This window comes from Neovison vison, chromosome 11 (assembly GCF_020171115.1).
Source record: "Neovison vison isolate M4711 chromosome 11, ASM_NN_V1, whole genome shotgun sequence".
NCBI classification, from domain to species: domain Eukaryota; kingdom Metazoa; phylum Chordata; class Mammalia; order Carnivora; family Mustelidae; genus Neogale; species Neogale vison.
In genome coordinates, this window is record NC_058101.1 from 122,189,539 (window position 1) to 122,204,173 (window position 14,635).

General features: G+C 37.8%; 1 protein-coding gene across 5 annotated transcripts in view; it reads left to right on the top strand.

Moving 5' to 3' along the window:
• WDFY3 (WD repeat and FYVE domain containing 3) overlaps positions 1 to 14,635 on the top strand; it is a 276,729-nt gene that overhangs the window by 19,943 nt on the left and 242,151 nt on the right. For 3 of the 5 annotated variants that reach the window (XM_044224613.1, XM_044224614.1, XM_044224615.1), the window contains exon 1: positions 13,546 to 13,564. The gene's annotated coding sequence lies outside the window, so the exon portion shown is untranslated. Of the gene's footprint in view, positions 1 to 13,463; positions 13,565 to 14,635 lie in introns of those variants that run through there. The other 2 variants (XM_044224616.1, XM_044224612.1) reach the window with 2 other exon arrangements.

Sequence of the window (14,635 nt, forward strand, 5' to 3'; positions counted from 1 at the left end):
TGAGCATAGGAAGCGTCTTAAAAGTGCATACCAGACTGTTATGATTCTCTTTGGAGCATGGATTGGGGGAAAAGAAAACTAGATATTGTGGTGGAGAGCAACTTTTATTGTTTTACTTCAAAAAATGTGTTCTTCTTGACATTTCATATTTTACTGAGCATGCACTTTCATTAATATGAAAAATGCCAGCATATGACTTTTCTTATAGTTAAAGTTAGGAGAGAGAATTTCAGAATGATTAAGGACTAATAATAACTACTTATATATAAAGCTACCTGTGTTGTCAATAAAAACATACGTAGTTTTTAAAAAAAATATTTTATTTGTTTATTAGACAGAGATCACAAGTAGGCAGAGAGGCAGGCAGAGAGAGAGGGAGAAACAGGCTCCCTGCCGAGCAGAGACCCCGATGCGGGGCTTGATCCCAGGACCCTGAGATCGTGACCTGAGCTGAAGGCAGAGGCTTTAATCCACTGAGCCACCCAGGCACCCCTATGTAGTGGTTTTAAATTTACTTTTAGCCTGTGTATTTGACAATCAGCTGCTTATTGAAAGTCATTGTATAAATTAGTTTTTCATGTATTTACACTAAAGTTGATTTTCTTTGCTTTTCTCATAAAGTTTTTATTTAAAACTGTAACTAAGAAAAAGCATAATATATCCTAATCTGAAATGTCTATACTTCAGAGGTCAAATTGTGAAAAGGAGTTGCAGGAGGGAGGCTTTCAACATATTATTCTCCCTTACAAATTTTAGGTTTCATCTTAGGCATCCAGTAGGGATCCAGTGCTATGAAGGGCTCTAAAGTAGATGTAAGAAGATGTATTTTCCAGTTTTTAGTATGGCGTCCTGATTGTATCATCTTAAGACTCTTCAGTAGTTGATGATGATTTTGTCATGTCCCAAAGAGCAGTCTATTACTATTTTTTTTTTAAAAAGGAACCTATTCCTTTAAGTACATATACATAGAGAAAAGTGAACAAATTGTAAGTAAATAGTCTATAAATGAACATTTAAATATACTGTTTTAAAAAATGAAAAGGCTAGCCATAGGCTGGGAAAAATATCTGCGAAACATGTATCTGGCAGAGGATTTGAACCAAAATACTTTAAGAACTGTAATTATTTGATAGTAAGACAAAGAACCCTGTTAAAAAATAGGCAAAGAATTTGCACCAAAGATAAATGAACGGCCAGTACATCCCACATAAAAAGATACAAGTATGTTTAAAGATGCTCAACATCTCTAGTTATCAAGGAAATGCAAATTTAAACCATAGAGTGATACTATTACACACCCACTGGCATGGTTAGGAATAAAGTCGGACAGTGTTAAAATTGGTGAAAAAGTGGAGCAACTAGAATTTTCCTTTCATACATTACTGGTGAAATGGTATTGCCACTTTAGCAATTTCTTATAAAGTTAAACATTTTCTCTATGAACTGTAAATTTCATTCCTAGGTATATACAAAAGAGAAATGAAAGCCTATCTCCACAAAAAAAGCTAATGTTCATATCATTATTCAAAAGGGTTCTAATTTAATTTTAGTGAATAACAAAATTGAATATCCTTTCATGTGTTTCTTTGCTCTATCTACATCTGGCTTTTTAAGAAGTAGTGATATCTTTAGCTCTTTAAGATTAGGTTGCTTATTTTATTTATTTATTTCTTAAACATAAGAGTGTTTTGTATGTTTTGGATATAACTGTCTTTTTTGGTATATGTTTTATAAATTCTCCTGGTTTAGGAGTTGTTTTTTTTTTTTAAATACTTTCTAATTTTTATGTCATTATTACTTATTTTTTAAGTAAACTCTACTCCAATATGGGGCTTGAGCTAAAAACCCTGAGATCAAGAGTTGTGTGTTCTATCAACTGAGCCAGACAGGCCCCCCAGATTTGTTTCATTTTTAAAACTGTCTTTTTGGAATTTAAGAAACAAAACAGAAGACAGGAAAAATAAAACAAATTGAAATCCGAGAGGGAGGCAAACCATTAAGAGAACGCCTGGGTGGCTCAGTGGGTTGGGCCGCTGCCTTCGGCTCGGGTCATGGTCCCAGGGTCCTGGGATCGAGTCCCGCATCGGGCTCTCTGCTCAGCGGGGAGCCTGCTTACCCCTCTCTCTCTGCCTACTTGTGATCTCTGTCTGTCAAATAAATAAATAAATAAATAAATAAAAAGGAAAAAAAAAGAGACTCCTTAAAATTTTTATTTTTATAGATTTTTATTTATTTATTTGAGATAGTGTGTGAGAGAGAGCTAGCAGGAACTGGGGGCCAGGGCAGAGGGAGAGGGGAGAAGCAGACTTCCCTTTAAGCAGGGAGCCAGATGTGGGCTCTAACCCAGGGCTCTGGGATCACAGTCCAAACCAAAGGCAGATGCTCAACCAACTGAGCTGCCCAGGCACCCTGTGAGAGACTCTAAACCATAGGAAACAAACTGAGGATTGGTGGGGGGGTGGGTAGTGAGGGGATGGAGTAACTGGGAGATGGACATTATGGAGGGCACATGATGTCATGGGCACTGGGTGTTATAAGACCGATGGATCACTGACCTCTATATCTGAAACTAATAATACACTAGATGTTAATTAATTGAATTTAAATGAAAAAAAAATTCTCAATAGAGTTTAGAACTACAGGAAAAGCAAATATTTGTGGGTCCTGAAGCATGTAAGATTGTAAGACCGTAAATAGGGAAGATATAATTATGGTTATAAAATTAGGTACAAAAGTGGGCGCCTGGGTGGCTCAGTGGGTTAAGCCGCTGCCTTCGGCTCAGGTCATGATCTCAGGGTCCTGGGATCGAGTCCCGCATTGGGCTCTCTGCTCAGCGGGGAGCCTGCTTCCCTCTCTCTCTCTCTGCCTGCCTCTCTGCCTACTTGTGATCTCTCTCTCTCTGTCAAATAAATAAATAAATAAATCTTAAAAAAAAATTAGGTACAGAAGTTAACATTTGCTATGGACATTGGGTGATAATGATATGTCACTGTAGGTTCATAAGTTGTAACAAAGTTACCATTTGATGGGGGGGATGTCGATAATGGGAGAGGCTATGCGTGAGTGGGGTCAGAAATTATAAGAGAAATCTCAGTAACTTCTATTCCATTCTGTTGTCCCCTAAATTTGCTCTAAAAAAATAAAGTCTAAAAAAACCTATGTCTTTTGAAGAGAGAAGTTAATTTTGATGAAATCAGTGTTTCCTTCTGTGGTTTGTGCTTTATATCTTATCAGAGAATTCTTCCTAACCCAAAGTCAATCTTATTTTGTACTGTTTTCTTCTAGAAGTTTTATTGTTTACATTTAGGTTTACGATTTGAGTTAAATTTTATGTATGTTCTGATGTATGGGCTGGTTGAGATTCTTTTGTTTTGCTTTGGTTTTTACATGTGAATGTCCATTTTTTTCTAGCACCATTTGATGAAACTGAATTCCTTGACATCTTTTTCAAAAATCAGTTGACTGTGTAGGTGTGTTTGTTGCTGAAATCTCTCTTCTTTTCCATTGAGCGAGGTATCTACCTGTCACCAGTACCACACTGTCTTGATTACTATAAATATGAATACTCTTTTGTTTGCTTGTTTTGAAATTGTTTTGGCTATTTTAGTTTCTTTGCTTTTTTTGTGTAAATTTGAGAATCATCCTGTCATTTTCCAAAAAAAAAAAATATATACTAGAATTTTGATTGGGATTGCATTAAATCTGTACATAAATTTGGAGAGAAGTGACCACTATGTTGAGTCTCTAAATCCATGAACATAGTATATTGGTCATCTTTGATTCGTCTTATCAATGCTTTGCAGTTTTCAGAATACAAATCTTGCACATAGTTTGTTCTTGGATGCTGTTATAAATGGCAATATGTATATATGTAATTTTCACTTGTTTCATTGTTGGTATGTGGAAACATGGATCTTTGTATATTGAATTTTGTATGCTACAACATTGTTAAATTTCCTTTATAGATTCTTTGGGATTTTATATGTAGACAGTCATGTTGCTTGAAATAAAGACAGTTTCATAGCTTCCTTTGTAATGCATGCATTTTTTAAATTTTTTATGCCTTATAGCACTGGCAAGGACTTCTAGTACAAAGTTAAAGACAAAAAGCAGTTTTTCACCATTAAATGTGATACTAACTATATTTGTTTTGAGGATGCCAATTATCAGGTTAGATTGCATTCTGTTCCTAGCTTACTAAGAGTTTTTAAAATCCTGAATGGATGCTGTATTTGTTAAATGCTTTTTTAAATATTGATATTATCATATGGTTTTTATTTTTTATTCAGTTGATAACTGAATTATATTTTCTTCTTGAAGATTTATTTGAGAGAGAGCATGAGAGTACACACTCAAGAGAGCAAGAGTCGGGAGAGGCGCAGAGGGAGAGAGAGGGTCTTTTTTTTTTTAAGATTTTATTTATTTATTTGACAGATCACAAGTAGGCAGAGGGAGAGGGGCAAAGGGAGAGAGAGGGTCTTTTTTTTTTTTTTTAAGATTTTATTTATTTATTTGACAGATCACAAGTAGGCAGAGAGACAGGCAGAGGGAGAAGAGGAAGCAGGCTCCCTGAGGAGCAGAGAGCCTGATGTGGGGCTCAATCCCAGGACCCTGGAATCATGACCTGAGCCGAGGGAGAGGTTAAAGGCAGAGACTTTAACCCAGTGAGTCACCCAGGCGCCCCTCTTGAACTCTTTCTGCTGGAGTTTATTTTTGTAATGAAAAGAACAAAGCAACTCTGGGTCATTTTTAGGTGTATTATGCTTTGAGTAAATGTTTTGAGGTTGTTGGAGCCAGGACCCGAGGAAGGAGGGGCCTACAAATACGGAATGGGGAAAGGCAGAAATGAATACTGTGAGGGTGGATTGGAATTGGAGGTATTAATATGAATTCATTATTTTTGAAACTAGTATATGTATATGTACTTTTGCCTACATGTACATCTGTATATACATGTATGGACATGTATGTGTACATGTATTTGCATATGTGTATATATGCACATGTATTTTCTGGTAGCTCTGTCCAACAAAAAGGCTAAGAAGAAAAGAGCAGCGAGAACACTTAATTGCCAAATCTTGATCTTTAAAACTATTACCAGCACAAAGGAACCAGAGATCCTCAGAAAAATTGGCTGATTTCAGGCCCGGGCAGGGTATATGCCAAGTGAACCTGTATCATTTTCCTTTTCGGTAGACTGGAAAATGTGAAAGAAAATATTTTTGGAAAAAAAATGGGAGTGTTTCATAAGAACCCTGTTGGGTTTCCTACTGGTCCAACCTAGATTAATTTAATTGTCTAATAAATATAATAAATTATGAATCCGTCAAAGTAATTCATTATTCATAGTAATAAGCTGATAAATGAATAGCTAAGGGAGGTCTCTTGCTTACATTAGAATTGAGTTCTAGAATTGGTAGATTGTCAATTTGCAGATTATAGTAAAGATAAGACAGGACAAGAAACATAACAAATTGGGGGGGATATGGATGAGGAGAAGTTTATTTCCACAATATTAAAAGTCTCCCCACTTTTATTTTCGAGGTATAAAATTGGGATTATACATTGGTGACAACAACAACATGGGGCAGATGGGTACCATGCGATTCCAGATATGACATCCTCAGGGGGACATATCATCATCTGTGTAGTAGTTTGGCCAAAACTGCATAACCCGAATCTAATCATGAAGAAACATTAGACAGACTCAGACTGAGGAGCATTCTAGTTAATAAAAAGGGGAGGGAGCTGTATCCTTCCAAAAATAATGAATGTCATAAAAGACAAAGGATGTAGAAATGTTCCTTTTTTTTTTTTTTTAAGATTTTATTTATTTATTTGACAGACAGAGATTACAAGTAGGTGGAGAGGCAGGCAGAGAAGGGAGGAAGCAGGCTCCCTGCTAAGCAGAGAGCCCAGTGCAGGGCTGGATCCCAGGACCCTGAGATCATGACCTGAGCCGAAGGCAGAGAGAGGCTTTAACCCACTGAGCCACCCAGGTGCCCAAAAATGTTCCATTTTAAAGGAAGCTAAAGAGAATTACTACCTGCCCCTAGACTGGATCTTCTACTGGATGGGAGGGGGGAATACTATAAAAGGACATTATTGGACCAGTTAAAAAAAAAAATTGGGGATGTGGATGCTAGAGTATATAATAACGTTGTAATACTGTTCAGATTACTGAAGACAATGTACTATGGTTATAAAAGAGAATATTTCTATTCTTAGGAAATGCACATTGAGTCAGTGGAGCAAAGGGCCATGGTGTATATAATTTATCCTCAGTTGGTTTAGAGAAAAAATAGTGTGTGTGTCTGTGTGAATGGAAAGAAAGTGCAAGAGAGCACATGAGCACAGATAATAAAACAAAGAGAATAACATTAACAGTTGGTGACTTTAGATATAATGATGGTTTTGAATTCTTATATTTGCAGCTTTTCTGTAAGTCTGAAACTATTTCCAAACCAAATATTTAAAACATTTTAAAATATCTGCCCTTTATTTTTAGAGTTTTTTTATTTATAAAGAGCATGGTTCTTTGTCTGGAACCAGTTTGGAATGAACATTTTTATAATATTTTCCTGTGTGTTGGTGTTGTGTCTCTGCAAGCCAGCCATTGTTGAATATGACAGCAGTCCATGGAAAATAAATGTCACTGTGTAGACAGTCTAAAAAGTTTGGGGAGGGGAACTATTTACTATAGTGATTACTTTAAATTTCTAGAAGTATTAGTTGCAAAGTCTTCAGAGTTGTTTTCACTTAACTGTTGGAAAATTTAGAATTTTTTATATAAAAAAAATCTTACTGTTGCACCCTGATTAGATTTTCTTGTTTTGTAAACTCAGAAAGATTGTAAATTTTAGCCTAAGAGTGTAGTTGTTTGTTCATTCAAAAAATGTTGGGGCACCTGGGTGGCTCAGTGGGTTAAAGCCTCTGCCTTCAGCTCAGGTCATGATTCCAGGGTCCTGGGACCAAGCCCTGCATCGGGCTCTCTGCTCAGCGGGGAGACTGCTTCCTCCTCTCTCTCTGCCTGCCTCTCTGCCTACTTGTGATCTCTGTCTGTCAAATAAATAAATAAAATCTTAAAAAAAAAAAAACCAAAACGTTAACTGAATACCTCCTGTGAGCCATAACCCTTTCTAGGCATTGAAGATATAGCACCAAACCAAACAAAGCTCTTGCCCTGTGGATTTTATGTTTTTGTGGGAGGATATAAGCAAACAGGAATAGAAGTGAGATAAATGTATGTTAGTAACGCTGAAGAAAAATAAACCAGAGAGACAGATTAGGGAGGGATCTTAGGAGCAAAACTTTATGGTTTTAAGTAGAGTAGCCAGGGAAGACTTAGCCCAGGAGACATTTGGGCAGAGATGACAAGATAGTGCAGGAGTGAGGCATGCAGAGATAATCTGGAAAAGCCTCTAAGGCAGAGAGAATAGCAAATGTTAAGGCTCTGAGATAGGAGTATGCTTAGCATGAATAAGGAATAGCAAGGAGGTCAGTGGGAAAAGAGGTCAGAGGTAATGGGGCCAAATTATGTAGGTTCTTATACAGTGTTTTAAAGATTTTGGCACTTTCTCTGCTGTGAGAAGCCATTAGGAGATTTGGGGTACAGAAGTTACATTATATGAATTATGTAAGATTATCAGGATCACTGACTGCTTTGATGAGAAGAGATTGAAGTAGGGCATGGGTAGAAGTTGTGAGGCCAGTTACTAAACTATGGAAAAAATCCAAGAGAGATTATAGTTACTCTGGTCAGGGTCTTTAGATTTTGAGAAGTGGTCAGATTCTGGATGCATTTTGAAGACAGAGTCAGTACAGTTTGCTAATAGGGTGGAGAGAGGTAAGAACTTTAGTGATGAGTGTGAAGAGGAAAATCAAGCAGCGGAGGTGAGGAGTGGCCAGTGAGATAGGATGAAACCAGGGGAAACCAAGAGAGTCTTTGTTTTGGAAACCAGGTAAAGAAGGTATATCAGGGCTTGGTGAGTCCTGCCAGTTGTGCGGATAAATAAGTAAGTTGAGAACTGACTGGCCTTTGGATTTAACAATATGTAGGTAATCAGTGGCCTTCAAGTTCGATGGCATATTAGGAAGCAAAAGTCTAACTGGAATGTGTTCAATTTGAATTGAAGAATCTTGAAGACAGAGGGTGAGAACAACTCTTTTGTGACCTTTTGCGAAAAGGCAATCAGAAAAATTGGCATAACCTAGAGCGGTGTTTGTTTCAAAAGGTTTGTTATTATTGTTTGTTTTCTAATGATTGGAAATATATGTATGTACTAATGGTTTGCTCTTTCTGGAGGAGGAAACTAGGAAGTTGATGATATAGGAGAGAGAAGTGGGCCTTCAAAGGTAGGGGCATGATATCCAGCATCAAAATGCAGGAGCTAGATAGACTTTGACCCAGAAAGTTCAAGCATAGTAGAAGAAGTGAGTAAGTGTGGTTCTGGAAGTTCTTTTCTGATTGTTTATGTAGGAATCAAGGCCAGCATGTAAGTAATTCAGATTTTATGTGCCTTTTGATTTTTTTTTTTTTTTTTTCTGTATGATGTGGTTTATCAGGTGATCTACCAGGAGTCCTGAGAAGGTATAGCCTTGCTTGATAAAACTTTTTTCAGACATTCAGCTTTTTGTTACTCTTTAGTCTGTCTGATTTGTATAACACTTAGGAACAGATTCCTAAAACCCTTCTGGGGCTATCTCGGATTTTTTTTTTCTTACTGATATTCAAGCCAAGGAGTATGATTTTAAGATCCTTAGAATTTTCGTGTTAGATATAAGAGAAAAGACATATTTAGGCCATGGAGGTGTTGGGACCCCCAAAATTGGGTACCCCAATAATGGGTCTGTGATTAAAGGAGCGAGACTGTTAGAAAGCGAAGGTCACGCCAGGCATCAGGAATCAGACCGACCGTCAAACAGACCGGGTGGGCCTCCCCTACAGAGAGGATGACCCCTCCCTGCTTTCCAGACTAACTTTTATAGAGCAAAGGCCAAGTGGTTGGGCCTGGCCACACACAGGTGGCCAATGAGATTGTAACACACAGGAAACTCCACAGTGATGCTAGGCGACCAGTTGAATTACAATTTACCGTAGTAGACATTTGAACCAGCCTATCACCTAGTTCAGAATTGGCGCCCAAAAATGTGCCCAAAGGGCGGGGCCCATACTCCTTGGTAGCTAGGAGACAGTATGCGCTTCCACTGATTGAATACCTCCACCTGGCCTGACCAACCCTTGTGTTTGGACTTTGTTACCTGGGACTGGTTTCCTGGACTCAGTTTTAAATAAGCTCCCCTGTGGGTGAGGGGCAAGGCCAATTTAAGCTTTACACCAAAATGGCAGTTCAACTGGGGTGGGTCTGCTCTGGCTGAATAGGCCCTTACAGAAGTACAGCTAATTGTCTAGCCAAGTTTGGAATCAGGATCTCTGTTGTCTTCTAATTTATAAATTTAATTTTGAAATTCAGTTTTTATACCTGTGTGCATATTCATACATTCAAACTCACCCCTTTGATAAATAACTGACTTACTCTAAATCGGAGGCAATCAAAGCAGGAAATAAAAATATGTAAAATGTCAGGGTCAAAATGAGAACTCTGTCTAAAGTGTGACTTAAATTGTGTTTTGTATAAAGCTGCTGCTTGAGTTTATATTGCATATTGCAATTAGAATGTATTGAAATCATGTCCATGCATTTGTCCTTGGCTGAGTTTGTATTAAAATAAAGGATTATAGGGGTGCTTGGGTGGCTCAGTCGTTAAAGCATCTGCCTTTGGCTCGGGTCATGATCCTGGGTCGTGATCCCGAGGTCCTGGGATCCAGTCCTGCATTTGGTTCCGCGCTGGCAGGAAGCCTGCTTCTCCCTTTCTCACTCCCCCTGCTTGTGTTCCCTCTCTGGCTGTCTCTCTTTCTCTGTCACTAAATAAATAAAATCTTTAAAAAAAAAATAAAGGATTGTAAAACAGGATTATGTAATATTCTAGATTTCTGGTATTTTAAGACATCTGTAGATTGCATTAATATACGAAAACATTTGGTCCTGTAGTTCGCTTTTACCTATTCTGTCTGGCCTCCTACTGTTCTGTTTCTGCTGCTGCTGCTGCTTCTTCTTTTTTTTTTTTTTAAAGATTTCATTTATTTATTTGACAGACAGATATCACAAGTAGGCAGAGAGGCAGGCAGAGAGAGAGGAGGAAGCAGGTTCCCCTCGGAGCAGAGAGCCCAATGTGGGGCTTAATCCCAGACTCCTGGGATCATGACCTGAGCTGAAGGCAGAGTCTTTAACTCACTGAGCCACCCAGGCGTCCCTCTTTCTGCTTCTTTATCTCAACACTTGCCTGTACTAGTAGTTCAAAATGGGTAAAACCAAATAATCATCTAAAATACTAAAATTTCTATGAAACAATAAGTGGGAACAAACAACTATGAGGAAGTGGCAAAATATGTGAATAGGCATTTCATAAAAGAGGAAACATGAGTTAGCCAATAAATCTGAAGAAATGTTCAGTATCTTTAATCAACAGGAAAAAGCAAAGTTTGACCACAGTTCGTTGCCATTTTATACCCTCATATTAAGTTAGCATTACTAAATATTGAATCTGGTTCAATAAAACAGGTAGTTCAGTATGAATGGGTAGTTCCTGATGGGATTATAAGTTGGGGAAAATAAAAATTGGCATCATCATGAAAAATTGAATGTATGCATATTTCTCAACTCCTGGGCACAAACATAAGAGAAACTTTGGCATATGGAGCATAGGACTTGTGTATGAGAACTTTTATAACAGAAATGCTTAAAATAGAAAAAAAAACCTGGGGGTAAAATTGGATACTATTGTAAGGAAAATGGATAATTATTCTATATTTATCATATATCTGCATATATCATATATTTGCAGAATTTATTTTTCAGTGAAAAGGTATGAGCTACAACTAATGCCAACAACATGGATGAATTTTTAAAACATAATATTGAATGAAAAAGTCTCAAACCCTAGAAGATGGGAGCTGTTTAATATCCTTTCCACAGAATTCAAAAGCAAATAAAATGAAACACTATGTTGTTGAGGGATATGCATGTATGTGATAAAAACTATTTAAGATTTCATTTATTTATTTGAGAGAGAGCGAGCAAGAGAGCATATGCACAAACAGGGGGAGCAGCAGGCAGAGGGAGGAGCAGGCTCTCCACTGAGCAAGGAGCCCGATTGGGACTTGATCCCAGGATTTTGGGATCATGCCCGGAGCTAAGGCAGCCATTTAACTGACTGAGCCACCCAGGTATCCCTGTGATAACCTTTTTTTTTTTTTTAAAGATTTTGTTGATTTGAGGGAGAGGGAGTACCTGTGGGGAGGGGCAGAAAGGGCAGGAGAAAGAATCTGAAGGCAACTGAGCACATAGCCAGGTGCAGGACCTGATTTCCCTACTATAAGAACATGGCCAGAGCTGAAGCCAAGAGCCACCCAGCCACCCCCCGCAACCCCCGTGATACACTTTTTAAAAAACCAAGTAATGATAAACACAGAGGACTGCATAGCAGTTACTGTGGGCAGAAGGGATGAGAGAGGTGGGGCATGGGAGGGGCAAGCAAGTCAGGAAAACGTGACCAGTAAATTCTATTTAGGTCCTTGAGTTGGGTGGTAGGTATCTGGGTGTTCACTCTTTTTCTTTGAATTTAAAACATTTTATAAGTGACTATTGTATTTAACAAGAAGTTAAAATATAGGGAAGCCATATTCTGAAGTCACACATTAGGAGACATGTCATCTCTTTTGCTTATTCCCTTAAGAGCCACTTGAATTCTTAACGTCACTCAGTTTTTCACTAGAGGTATCTTGTTTTATTTATTTATTTATTTATAGAGGTATCTTGTTTTAAAGTATTTTATCTGATTAAGCCTGTGTCTGCCATCTGTCAGATCACTTAGTAGCAACTTGTTGGGTGAATAACCACCTGAATGATTTGGGATAATAATTCAGGATTTTTCTTTAAAACTACCTAAGAGGTACATTTTGAAAAATACTTTTCCTTCCATCTCCAGATAGACCATAAAACTAGGTTATTGTTTGTAGGCTTTTGAGTGATAATTAACAGTGTATTTGAAGGAAGTATTTCTTTTCCTTTTTTTTTTTTTTAAAGTAAAACTCTTGGGGGCACCTGGGTGGCGCAGTCAGTTAAGCGTCTGCCCTTGGCTCAGGTCATGATCCTGGTGTCCTGGGTTTGAGTACTGCATCCTGTTCAGTGGGGGGTCTGGTTTTCCCCTTCCTTTCCACTGGTGCTCTCTCTCACTATCTCTGTCCTTCTGAAATAAATAAATAAATAAATAAATAAAATATTTCAAAAAATAAAGTAGAACTCTCTTTTAACTATTTTTTAAAAGTAATCTTTACACCCATTATGGGGCTTGAACTCTACCCGATATCAAAAGTCACATGCTTTACTGACTGAGCCAACCAGGTGCCCTTTGAAGGCAATATTTCTGATTATGTTTTAACTGTTAATAGCATGATCAGAGAGATTAACAAATACATGACATAAACAAATAGTTGATCAGAAAAACAGAATGTTGCTAAAAGAGGAAGCTGTTTTCAGGTATATTGTTTTAGAGTTAGAATGCTTATGGGAATTATTCCAGGCTCCTCATTTTTGAATAAAGGCACTTTGGGACCAAGGAAGTAATTGATTAAGATCATAGAACTTGTTGAGTACAGAGTTAGGCAAGACCAGAACCTAGATCTCATATTCATATACTGGTGTTTTCATATTGAAATACTGAATGGAAAATAAAATAAACGTTGTTTTCAAAACTTTTTTTTTTTTTTTAAACCATGATGGGGCTTGAACTCACAACTCCGAGATCAAGTGTTGCATGCTCTGCTGATGGACCATCGTGTCCTAAATAAAACAAACATTTAAATATCCTGTATAAGACATGCTAAGTAACTCAAGGTTGGGTTATAACCATTCAGTGAGGAAGCATTGTTTTCTGATTTTAATTTAAAACAAATGACAGTTACCTTTAGATACATGACAAATATACCTAGAAAACTAATAGGAATTTTTTGCTTTTTTTGCTCATATTTGGTTTCCCAAAAAGAGACAGTGTGATCTGTGTTATACAAATGAATACTGGGCTGGATATGGGAAGAATTAGATTCTGAACCTGGCTCTGCCACTAAGTAACTTGAGTTGTTATTGATTCTTTGCATAACTTTTCCTGGTCTCGGTAAAGCAAAGAAGCCGAACCAGATGGTTTATAGAGACCAAATTTAAATGACTCAATATTCTTTATGGATTTTAGGTAGCAGATTTTATCCATCTTAAATAAATCATTGTCATGTGTTCTGCTGTTAAACTGTTGCCAACAAATAAGATAAAGAAGGAATCAGTAGAAAACAGAATGACTTATTATGCCAAAACATGCTCTGAAAGTAAACTGGGTTTTCTTTTCCCTTTCATCACAGGTATAATACTTCTCCACGTCTGCTTCAGGAAGAAAGTGCCTGCCACTCCTACTGTTTCTACGCAGGTTCATGCCAGCCCAGAACAGAGAATCAGGTCAGTTTTATGATTGTTTTATCTGTCAAACAAGGAGCCAGGAGCAAGAATCGTGATAGTCTTTCTCACATCATTGCACTGTAGCAAGACCACTGAACTCTGACCCAGAAGAGCTGGGTTTCAGTCCTTCTTTACCACTAATGGCTGGGTAAGCTTAGGCACACCTGCTTTCCTGAATGGCTTATAGTTTTCTGCACCAAAAAAAGCAATATGTTAGAACAAATAATCTTCAGTTTCAATGTTGGCTTTAAAACATTATTATTTTTATTGTAGGTACCTACATAGAATAAAATCATGGTGTTTAAAACATTTTTTTTTTCCTGGAAAAATCTAGCTGTAAGTGTAGGCTTTGGAACTGTTACTATCTGTTCTGTTGTAATTCCTATGAATGACTAGTTTAAGTGGTGAGCTATGTTGTGAGGCACTTGAGAGTACCACTGCTTTAGTTTTTTTTAGTTTTTCACTTGGCTTTATTGTTACTAAGAAGCATGAGGTTGTTAGTCCTTCAGTAACATTCTTCAGTTTTAGAGAGGGTACCTGTTTGACCATGTTAGTTCTCTATTGATTGCACTTGTTACAGTTCAAATAGATTAAGCAAAAAAGGGGAGTTATCAGATGTTTGGGTGTATATCCCAGGGGACACCAGAAGATCCAGGGACAGGCAAATGCAGCAAAGATGTACAAGAAGAACCCAGGAACCAAATGCAGTCAGGTTTTCCTCATGCTGTCAGTGAGCGCCTCTCCTGTGTGTCTGTCTCACTGTCTTTGGAGAACTGGCTTTCTTCATTTTCCCGTCTTTGTCATGGGAAACAAGTTGTCACCACTTCCCTCACTCTTTGTCCTGTAGTTCAGACTCCAAAGAAAGGCTGACACTTAATTATTTCCCAAAACAGACTGATTCTCCCCCCCCACCCAGTGTTCAGTTTCCTTTAATGACTGAAGGGCAGGTATAGGCAGCTAGGCAATGGCTAGAGATGTTCACTTGAAGATCTTGCCCTGATTGAAGGTTTTGCCCACATGCTGGAAGGCCCTCTCCCAGGAAGAGTACTCTGGAACCATTGCCTAGGTCTT